The sequence below is a fragment of the Lolium rigidum genome, chromosome 7 (assembly GCF_022539505.1).
Source record: "Lolium rigidum isolate FL_2022 chromosome 7, APGP_CSIRO_Lrig_0.1, whole genome shotgun sequence".
Lineage (NCBI taxonomy): Eukaryota > Viridiplantae > Streptophyta > Magnoliopsida > Poales > Poaceae > Lolium > Lolium rigidum.
Genome location: NC_061514.1, coordinates 218,881,896 through 218,891,935, shown reverse-complemented (window position 1 = coordinate 218,891,935; position 10,040 = coordinate 218,881,896).

Here is a 10,040-nt window from a genome sequence, read left to right as displayed (position 1 = left end):
AAGAACCAGAGTCATCATCAACTGAAACAACAATCTATTCATATAGCGGCTCTTGCATCACCCTTTGAAAATCATCTACCTGCAAAGATGAGTGCAGAGTTTCTGCTCGTGCTTTCACCTGTTCCAAGATCGTCCAGTTGATCTCATGGACATCTGCATCAGCCAAAGCGGTAACCAAGTTGCCAGCCACTAGCTTCTGCAGATCAGCAACATCATGTAGGCCATCTTGAATTGTAGAATTCCATCCTCGGTTCATTTCTTTGTTCCGCCAAATGGCCACATCCAAGTCCTTCTGAAGACGCGTAATCTTAGCTTCCCCAGTGCCACATCCTTCTGTTTTGTTCCTACAAACGTTTGCATCGGTGGAACTCTGGACATCTGTGCTACAATGTTGGTTGCTTCTGCGATTTGCCATGCATAAAATCAATCAGCAGATTAAAAGGAAATATGTTGGTTGATTCATGTCACCACTTTGAGCAACCCATGAGTTTCTAAACCTTAAATGATGAAGTCTAAAACATTGCAATAAAAGGGTGGGTGCATCATTTGGATGCAGAGGCCGGGGCGACCCTATTTTGAAGAAAAAATTAGGAAATCTGAAATCTATATCTATATCACTACCATCTATACCACTCCACTCTTGTTGACAGTTTGATCTCTTTCAGTACATTAAATTATGTCATGTTTCAAACACTATTATAAAATTACCTCCTTAATGCTGAGCTCAGGAGGAACCAGATGTGCTGATCCTAGGTGGCCCCTCAAATGATTACTTGCTAGGACAATAGGACCAAATCCCGCCTCCTTTCTACCAATGTCTGCATCACTGGCGCGCTCACTGTCTTTGTTAGGAACATGAGCAGTGGCTAGCTGCTACAAATCAAATCAATCAGCAAACAACACATATGAAATTTGAGCAGTGCGGCTAAATACCTTCTTCAGCAGCAGCCCCACGGGATCGTCCTTTTGGCGGTACATCACACGGGTGAAAAATCTCGGCAACGACTTGGGGTGCGGTGATTTTGTCCCAATCCACGGTATGCCGATCGAGGCTGCAATTATGTTATTCCGCAATATATTTGGCCTCCGAGATTCTTCGTAGGCATTCTCGAGTGGAATATCTAGCAGGCATTACAAAAAAAACAGATGCTAATAACAAGCAGTGGAAGCAAGCAATAAACTAGTCTCGGAAATCAAATACATAACAAAAGCTGCCGGACAAAGTGTTCAACCTTGGTCGACTAGGGAGGTGGCGCGTTAGCCGTTCGGTTTGGTTCGGTGGATCATGGTGGCGCTTTGTGTACCGATCTTGCCGGCCGGTGCGATGAACCAGTGAGTCAGGGAAGCAGATCCGACGAAGCGGGCAGAGTGTGGTTGACGGCGTCGCTGAGCTGGCTCCGGCGCGGTGGATGTCGGCTACGGATGGAGGATTGAGAGGGAGCGAGACGGACTAGGAGCGAGGTAGGGAGAGAGGTCCTTGCTTGTCCGTGGGTGGGGCTGGATATAGGGGAAATGAAAGCCCTAGAAGATAGCATCCTGCTAATATCCTAGTACAAAACAATTGAACTAGAAAATCCCGCCAATATATGGCACCAAAATATGGTGCTGAATTGCGGGCGACTCATAGCTTGTGCACAAATAATATGGGAAAATCCAAAAAATGTAGTTCAACAAAAAAAACTCTAGTAGGGAAAGTCGCTAGCTCGCCATGAGAAGATGCACTCCGCCAAAAAAATGTCATGACAAGCTAGTCTGCTATGGATCATGCATTAACCCTGCTCGATAAAATGGTGGGTACAAAAGACAAGTTAAATCAAAAAAATGGTGGTAAAAAGATGTAAACTCTCAAATGAAACTCTACTAAACAGGGCCAACTCAAAAACATGCCTCATATTATTAGTACTTCCTCCGGTCCATATTAACTGCCACTAAAATGGATGTATCTACAAATACATCCATTTGAGTGGCATGCATATGGATAGGAGTAGTAGATCAAGGAGTTGCGAGATAGTGGAGGAAATGAGGTGGGGAGGAGGAGGGTGACGACCAGACCCCCACCTCCACGACACCGCATAAATAGAAACTAAAATATATGAAACAGTGGAGGAAATGTGGTGGGGAGGAGGAGGGCGACGACCAGACCCGATAACAGTACTCCCCCCGGTCGAACTGCTCCTCATGTCGCACAAGCTGAAAAAAGGGGTATTTTTTCTTTGACTTCATGGAGAAAAAAAGATCTTCTTTTTAGCCCCAGAGTCACCTCGCTACCGCTCGAGAAATGGAGCCCCTAGCTTCACTGCTCGTGTCCGACTGTTGAAGACACTGGCAAGTGCATGTCAGGGGGACAGAGAATAAATTACGTCCACGCGTCGGCGCGTGCTGTCTACCCCCAAACCCTAAACTCTGTCTTATTAAGTCAAGCATGCATGAAGAGAAGTGGTTTTTGGTTTAAAACATGGAAATTTCAAAAACCCTCCCAAGAGCTAAATTTTGGAGTGACTAAGAATGATAGATGCTTAATTTTTCATATTCATGATTTAAGGTCAAACCTAGGAGTTGACCAAGATTCAAATGGGCATAAAAACTCAAAATAAATCAAAATAAATGAAAAAACAAGGCACATAGTCTTTGTAACGTCCCAAATTTCAATAAAAGAGAGAAGCAAAGTTCCAGAGATCCAAATTTCAGAACCAACAAAAACTTTTCAATTGCATATAGTGCCCTGCATAGGACTTGTGCATCTTGAGTGATATGCCATGATGATTTTTTTATTGTCTATGTGATGAACTCTAAAACCCTAAAGTGATCAAGTGGAGATCACCAACCAAATAAATCAAAAAGAGAAAGAAATCAAATAAGAGTAAAACCCTAAAAACCCTAACATATGGCTTATGCCATTTTTGCAAACTTTGACCCTAGACCCTTTTGACTTCACCATTACTTGTAATATGCTATTTTATGGTTATTACAACTGTGGGGAATCAAAGAAATAACGTTTGAACCAAATCAAAAATCAATTCTTGCTCACATAGAATAATGGTCATTTCTGACTTTTATAGTCTGGTCACCACTTTGAGCCTCTAGAATTCAAAATTTCTAAACCAAACAAATCCCATCCTTTGCATTTCATCCAAGTACTCAACAAGGTGAACAACTTCTGTAAAGACCATCACCCCAAATTCATCTTGGATCAAAAGTTAGAAGCAAGCAAAGAGGAGACTTTGAAACTTTGGCAAGATCACCAATTTTCAAATTGTGATCAAACCAGAGCCACCTCTTGATCACCACTTGACCTAGCAATGACTCCTGGACCTCACCCTACCTAGACCATGCATTGACACCTCTTGGACACGACGAAACATGGCCTAGCCATGGCCATGCCGGCCACGTTCCACCCCGACGCCCACCTCTCTCTCTCTGCTTCTCCAGCCCGAGCCACCATGCCAAACACGTCGCCCATGATCTCGCCCGTACCATCCGTTGAACGAGAGGACGACGACACGACCCAGACGGAGCGCGCCCAGGACGCTCCAGGTGCGCCGCCAACGGCATGGCGACGTCACCCGTGCACGAACGCGCGCGACACGGGCACGCGTCGATCGCCATACCTCGTCGTACCCCGACCACCTCCGCGCGCCACGGTACTCGCCTCGCCACGCGGAGCTCGCCGGACACGCTCGCGTCACCCCCTAGCGCCTACCGCCGCCAGAGAGGAAGCTTCCTTCCGCCACAGCCGCGACAGTACGCGCACGCGCCCGACCGTCGTACGCCCCCATTTGCCGCGCCGTTGACGCTCCAAGGACCGCGGTGACGTCGTGAACACCACGACACCATCGCCTAGCCCTCTAGCTCAATGGAGAAGCCGCGCCCATGTCGACCACCACCCTGCCCCGCAGCACACCTCCCCTCCTATAAATAGAGGACTTCCCCGAGCAATCTGAGCACACCACCATGATCTCCTCTCACCACCGCTTCTCCTCGCACCACTAGCCACCTCAATCGTCGCCGGAGCTGCCTCAATTGGAAGATCGGAGCCGCGGAAGCCCCGGTGAAATCGCCGTCGATCCAGGCCACCTCGAGCGATGCCGCTGCTACAGGCTGCCTCGCCGTCGTCTACAACCTCGTCAAGCACACTGCCAACCCTAGCTGGAGCCACGGTGAGCTCGCCGACCCCCTACCTCGCCGCGCTAGTGACTTGATCTCGCCGGAGATGACGATGGCCGTGCGCCGTCCGATCCAGTTCTAATCCGACGCTCCCCTTTGATCCATACCGATTCGGCTTTTAAGAGTCGCTGACGAGTGGCCCCCACTCTGTCAGGCGGCCCAAGCGCACGAGCTGCGTTACTGGGCCGTTTTCGTTTCGTTTGAATCGTTTCGGCCCACCTCGTGTTCCCGCCAGCCCGTTAAGTTCAAATTCGATTTAATTCTTTTCAAACAAATTCAATACTGGTCCAACTTTGAAAATCCATAGAATCTGTTTGGCTTGGACAAATTTAGCAAACTTCATATTGTTGGAAAGCTATGGAAAAGTTCTAAAACATGCCACTGGTCTCACCTTGAGATCTGTTGTATAAATAATGTGACAAAAAGAACAAGCCAGAGACTTTTGCACATTCAATTAAATCTTAAAAATCAACCAAAATAGATATTTAGTTAATTGCAACTCCAATAGCTCCCATTTGACTTACAATAATTGTTTCTGCAATAAAATGGTGTGGTCACTTTGCATGATCATGCCCTAGTTTAAATAATGGGCAATATGGCTAATGTACTTAAGTGATATTGCCCAAAACTATTATGCAAACCATATGAAGTATTTTACTTCATTTAAATCTTGTCTCAAGTGAATTCATGTGATGTTTGAACCCCTGGTCAAACACTCTTATATGAAAGACTTGGAGATTTAAATCATTTGTAGGATTATTAGATGGTATGAGGTGTTCTACCTCATTGAAATCATTTTCTCAAATAATGATAATGAATGGTTGACTTAGGTCAACATAAGTTCATGTATTATGGTTTGAGAAATTAAATCTTAAGAAGATTTCAATGAGAGGAAATTATTCCTCAAGAACCCTATGGAAATTATCTTTCACATATGAATGAGAGGAAATGATTTTTTCCTCAAGTCACACAACCAATGCACCCTAATTGAGTTAATTGTGTGCTTATCCTAGTTGTGTGAATGTATTTGATGTTTAGGAATAGCCATTGAATTAGTGAGTAATTATACTCGTATTCAAATTTAGACGCTAGCACCGGAGAATACCAGGAAGAGGAAGGATACTACCAAGAGGAGGAAGAAGAGAACCTTGAGAACTACCAAGGCAAGCTAATACTCTTGCAAAGTGCAAAGCTCCTTTGGGGCAAGGCACCATGATTCTTACCTTTCTTAACACAAGCCTATCCCAAGTTTTTACTATACAAGTTTTAATTGTTTATTTCAAAGAGTTACTTGGATAATTTAATTTGGTCTAAGTGATTAAGATTACTAGTGTAGCAAGGTTAGTCTCAAGTAGCCAAGCAAGATAGCACCCCTCATGATTAGTGCTAGTGCTAAGATATTAAAACTTGACTACTCCAGATGGGAACATGTGACTTTGAAATGAATTTGAAACTTTGGAATGATGAGTCATTCCATTGAATGATGTTTGAAAGTGAAAATGACCAAGAGAAGATGGTGATTTTTGATACAAAACTGATATTGGTTTGAATGGATACCTTTCCAATTTTGAGTACCCCCACAATACCTGATTATGGGTAGGGCTTAACTGGAAGTTTATGCATCTTAGTATGGGTTCCCTCTGAACACACATCATAGGGGTTATGCCGAGGCTGCCTCCGTTGTTGAGAAAAGATGTGAATTGAGGTGAATTGTAAGGCCAAGCCCTGTGCAGTTCCCAGATTGACAGTTGGTCTTCACTGGGAGGCCAAGCTCATGGGGAGAGGTGCTCATACTAGGGTTTGTAAGTGAAAGGTTATCCCGACGGACAAGTGTGCAACCTCTGCAGAGTGAAAGCTCATGGGAGGCCAAGCTTATGGTTGATGATCCGCGTACTGTGTTACGATGATTCGGGGTTATCCCGACGGATGGAATCAAATGTTGTCGCACAAGTGTGCAACCTCTGCAGAGTGTAAACCTATTCGAATAGCCGTGTCCACGGTTACAGACGATTGGAAAGGCCATACAGTTTCCGGTGTCAGATTTTTTAAAATGTTGGTGAAGTGAATGGTGATTTGGTGACTGGTTTGTAATAAATGATGACTGTGATACTTAACTATTATGCCTCGCAACAACAATATTCGTGGGATTGCGATGAATGACATAATAGGCATCTGGACTTAAAAATCCGGGTGTTGACAAGTTGGTATCAGAGCCATTGTTTGACCTTAGAAGACCCTAGTTAGAATGGACGTTCATAAAAACTTAACTTTGAAATTAAATGAAGAGAATATTTAAGAAAATTTACTCACATTCTTGCCTTTGAGACTTTTTCAAAATTTGAATCATGCTCTTTCTTATTCGAATCTACTTAAAATTTTGCCACACTTGTTCACTCTCTAACTTACTCATCCATTTCGCTTTCAGATGGAGCCGAATGAACCCATCAACGCCAAGTTCTACCAGCTTGGGAACGGTGGAAGTCTCGTTTTCGAGCACGACCTCACCGCTGTCTCGGCCTTTCTTGGGCGCCTTCACCCTGAGTTCCACGGGATTCAGGTGAACGATCAGCCCGGTGGTGAGTTGCAGTGGATCATCACTGCATATCTGAGAGGCACGATGGAGTCTCCCAACTCGGAGAGGATCCTTTTCTCTTTCCGTGAGAGCAACTGGCTCGACGGACTCGCAAGAGCCCTTCAGGAGGCACTTGCGCGTCTCTGTGGACAGAACGTGGTGCGCCTGCTTGCGTCCCGCTTCGCTCACCTTGTGAGGCGTGATGCCGCAGGAGTGCCCATGGCGCTGCAGTCTCACCCGGAGTTGAGGCACCACGCCGAGCATCTGGATTTCATGTTGTATCACACGCAGCATGATCTGGACAACGCTCGTGCATACGCCAACCAGACCCACCTCGCTCTGGCAACCCATGCTGATGCCATCAAGATGCTCTCCAAGGATCGCAACAAGCTCCGCCTGCAGCGTGCCAAGAGGGACGCTACTATTGATCGCCTTCGCGCGCAGATCGCATCTTTGGAGGCCACCGTCAAGGCCCAGGAGGACCAGCTGAAGGAGATGGAGGAGGATGATGAGGGTATCGACCTTGAGGGAGGAGGAGCCTTCCTGAGCGACGACGACGACTTTGAGGAGGATGAGTTCACTGAGGAGGAGGACTACGCGTTCTTGGAGCCAGGACCTGATGACGTCGTTCCGATTGACGTTGAGGACGAGGGTAGATGCACTTGAGCACTTATGTAGGTGTGAGTTGTATCCCGTCCGTTGTATCGTAGCATGTGACATGGTTCTTCAAACCATGGAAAGAGTTGGGTGTTAGCTTGTAATGTGTTCCGTTGAATGAATGAATGAATGAATGTGTGTTGTCATCAAAAGCATTCAAGTTTTAAAGTTTTTGAACTTATCCAAAAATAAACCATAGAATTTTCCCTCTTATCTTATGATCTTCTGTATATCCAGATGGCCCCTCCCAATCGCCACAACAATGACGCGATGATGCAACTGCTGCAAACCCTGCTGGAAGACAGGGAGACTGAAAGAGCTGAACGTCAAGCCAACATCGCCGCACTGCAAAACCTTGCGAACCAAGGCCATGGGAATCATGATCACCCAGGATCAAAACTCAAGAACTTTCAGAACACCAACCCTCCGGTGTTTAGCAAGACGGAGGAACCCCTCGATGCCGATGACTGGCTCCAGACCATGGAGAATAACTTGGAAGTAGCTGGAGTGGAAGCCAACGAGATGGTCCTGTTTGCAACCCATTATCTCGCTGGACCAGCCCGAGCCTGGTGGACTAGCACCCGTGCCATGAACGGAGGACAATTCATGACTTGGGCAGACTTCAAGCTCAAGTTCAGCAAGTACCATGTAACCCCGGGTCTTATCAAGAAGATGAGGGATGAATTCCGTGAACTGAAGCAAGGGCGCATGACGGTGGTAGAATACCGCGACAGGTTCCTTAACCTGTCAAGGTACGCCCCGATGAGACCGACACCACTGAGAAGAGGCAGGAGAGATTCCTAAACGGACTGCATGATGAGATGCAGACTGTCCTCGTCAACATCCCCTTCGCCGACCTTGAAGCCCTTGTTGACTCCGCCATCCAGATGGAAGGAAAGCTGAACCAAGCCAATGAGAACCGCAAACGTCGCATGATGCACCAGAGTGGGCCTAGCAATGCCCCGAAGCATCGCCCCAGCTCAAGCGGAGGTTTCACTCTGAGAAACAACAACAAGCCCCCTATGCAGAACTCGCGCCCCGATTATCAGAACCGGAGTGGAGGAAACTCCAGGCCAGGAGGCCACAACAACAACAACAACAACAACAACAACAACAACAACAACTTCAACCGCGCGCCGCCCAGAGCTCCCCACCCCAACAACAACAACGCCAACACCGCCCCCAGAACCGGAAGCAACGCCGTCCCCGTCGCCCCCAAGGACAAGTCTACCATCACCTTCTATGAGTGCGGAGTGGTGGGACACTACTCCAACGAGTGTCCCAAGAGGCTCGCCAAGCTCGAAGGGAACACCGCTGCACCTGCTCAGCAGCAACGCCGCGTCTCCACCGGCAAGAAGTTCGCACCCAACAACCCCAACAACCGCAACGGCCGTCTCTTCCACATGAACGCCGAAGAAGCCCAGGAAGCACCAGATGTTGTACTGGGTATGTTTTCCGTCAACTCAGTACCTGCTAGAGTATTGTTTGATTCCGGAGCATCTCATTCTTTTGTCACGGAATACTTTGCATCCACAAGTAAAATTCAACCTATCAGCTTGAAGCATGTCATGATAGTTCAAATTCCCGGATCAACCACCAAAGCCAGAAAATTTTGCAAAATGTACCCATCATAATACATGAAGTAGAGTTCCTTGCCAATCTGATTATTCTGGGAACCAAAGGTTTGGAAGTAGTATTGGGTATGGATTGGATGGCCAAACACCATGGATTGATTGATTGTGCTAAGAAAGCCATTACCATGACTAGTAGCACCGGTATCATAGTAGAACATGTATCTGAGAGACTACCCAGAAAGTTTACCTACAACCAGAGTGTAGCCAAGCCCACCTTGGATCAGATCAGGACCGGATACCATCAATTGAAGATTCGAAAACCGACATTTCTAAATCGCTTTTTATTACTTTATATGGACTAAAAATGAAGTACACAATACATCATTTGACTGATCAATACATTTCCTCGACACGATAATTTATTATGCCCCATGCCACATTTCATTGATGATATCTACAATAGTTTTGATGCATATTTCTATGTCATATTTATTACGTCAGAATTCAATTTATATTGACGAAGATGTCGGCGACTATTGTCATTTTTTGTTGTTTTGGTTTTCGTGAATAGTAAGTAAATATTCTTGACTGGACGCAATGACCGTAGCCCTTAATCGACGGTGCTTCAGAACATCACTGGTAGTCGCCAGTAGGGGGCCTACGCTCATCAACGTTATCATGTATAAGGGGGCTTCGCCTCATTGTGGTGTTACGCCGCTGTTGATTGATCATTGCTTATTTAGCACTCACTAAAATCTCGATACGAAAGCCACGGCATTTTAGAAACCTCCCGCAGCCGCCGCTATCGCGTAAGCCAAGATCAAGGATGAGTCGTCAAGATGCCGCCTGATCGAAGCGCCTCTATGTTTCCTCCATCGACACCACGTCATCTTCATCAATTCACTGTCGGTTTGGCTGAGGAGATTAGTTTCTTATCGAGGCTTCGGCCGTACTTGCAGGCCATGCGGCTCATCTCTCTCTCATGCATTTCTGACAAAATACCTCATGAGCTCTTTACATGATTTTAGATTTACATGGATACGCAAGTTTGCACTAGATTTCATTATGCTAGT